Here is a 1,639-nt window from a genome sequence, read left to right on the forward strand (position 1 = left end):
CTATGCTTTTGTATAAAAGTATCAAACATCATTCTAGTTTTATACACTTTTTCTGAACGGTAGTTAAATATGCAGTTTCTGTGTGATGCTTATGTTGCCGGTTTTGCACTGAAACAATTCCGTGCGTTAAGGTGCTTAAACACGCGGCGATTAGTTGCGTTTACTACAGTTTTGCAGGCTGAGAGCCTATACACGAGTATAGTGTATAGGCTCCGTCATACACCCTGCGCCCGCGTCAGTGCGACGTTGGGAGTTATCGAGTAAGATTTATTAATTGCACAATCTTAATTAAGTAATTAAAGGTGTGCACGGTGGAAGCATGCGAGAACTCGACAGCAGTGCGCGCTACAGTGGGCGAGACAGAGAGAGCGACACAACTATGCTCGGTATGACGACCGGGCCGCTACTGAGTACTGACTAGTAAATTTCTAATAATTTTGGCCATTGTAGCGGCTAATGTAGCGCGCTACATTTTACTGTAGCGGTAGCGGTAGCGCCCGTTACAATCTAGTGGATGTAACGGTAGCGACAGCGCCCGCTACATTTAGAGCATGTAGTGGTAGCGGTGGCGGCGCTACATTTCAAAGTAGCGCTGCCCAGCTCTGAATATAAGTTATATAACAGGAGGCAAACATGTGCTAGGCTTTTAACTGCAGCATGTTTGCTAGTGTTGAAGGGCAGCATGTTACATTGTTTGTAAAATCTTTGCAGTGTAATGAAATCTGACCGGTAGTTGTTGGTGATGGCTCGGAGTGGATTGTTTTACACTGCTATGCTTTTGTATAAAAGTATCAAACATCATTCTAGTTTTATACACTCAGGGCCAATACTTTCAAAAAAGTTAAGATATCGTAAATTCATCAGCCAATCATTGACTGCCTTTCAAGCAAAATCCGCCACTCATAGACAAGAAAATAGAGCGTAAGTACTTACGGTCACTTAGCGAGTTTTGAAAGTATGGCCCCAGAACTGCGATATTTAGGATTCGATTGCCAACTAACAACTATCAATCGTTTCGATCGTGTTAGACCAGGGGTTCCCAAACTTTTTCAGGCTGGCGCCCCCTTTGGCTCCCAAGTGAATTTCTAGCGCCCCCCACAGACATACGCCTCTTTCCTGAAATTTAGTACGCTGCAATATTAAAAGATATATATTGAACACAAATGAGTATTTCACAAATAGAACCCCATTTAGTGAACCAATATGTTTTTCAGCTGTTTTAACTGTTTCAGCACTAGAAAACTAGGACGTCTCGGGCAAATTTACAGCCGGACTCATGGCCGGTCTCACGACAAATCTCCAAATTCAATTATCAAGTAATATCTCCCAAACTAAGGAACGCAGCTCTATGCAACTTGGAACACGTATTCATCAGAACCTAAAGGAAGTCCCCTCACCTTCCCCTTCACCCTCACCTTCACCTTCCCTCACTCACCTTCATTTGTGGGTTACGCGTATATTGCGAAACAGGCCGAAATTCGCAGTGATCAAAAATTTCTTCCAAATTATTGAACAGATTTGAACGAAATTTTGAATATACATTCCTAACTACCAAACGGTGATTTTTAGCTTTCAATTTTTTCCCGATTTTACCTTTTTGCGAGTTTTTTTTCATTTCACCGTCATTCTTGATTTCACA

This window comes from Hyalella azteca, unplaced genomic scaffold (assembly GCF_000764305.2).
Source record: "Hyalella azteca isolate HAZT.00-mixed unplaced genomic scaffold, Hazt_2.0.2 contig385, whole genome shotgun sequence".
In the NCBI taxonomy this organism is placed as follows: domain Eukaryota; kingdom Metazoa; phylum Arthropoda; class Malacostraca; order Amphipoda; family Hyalellidae; genus Hyalella; species Hyalella azteca.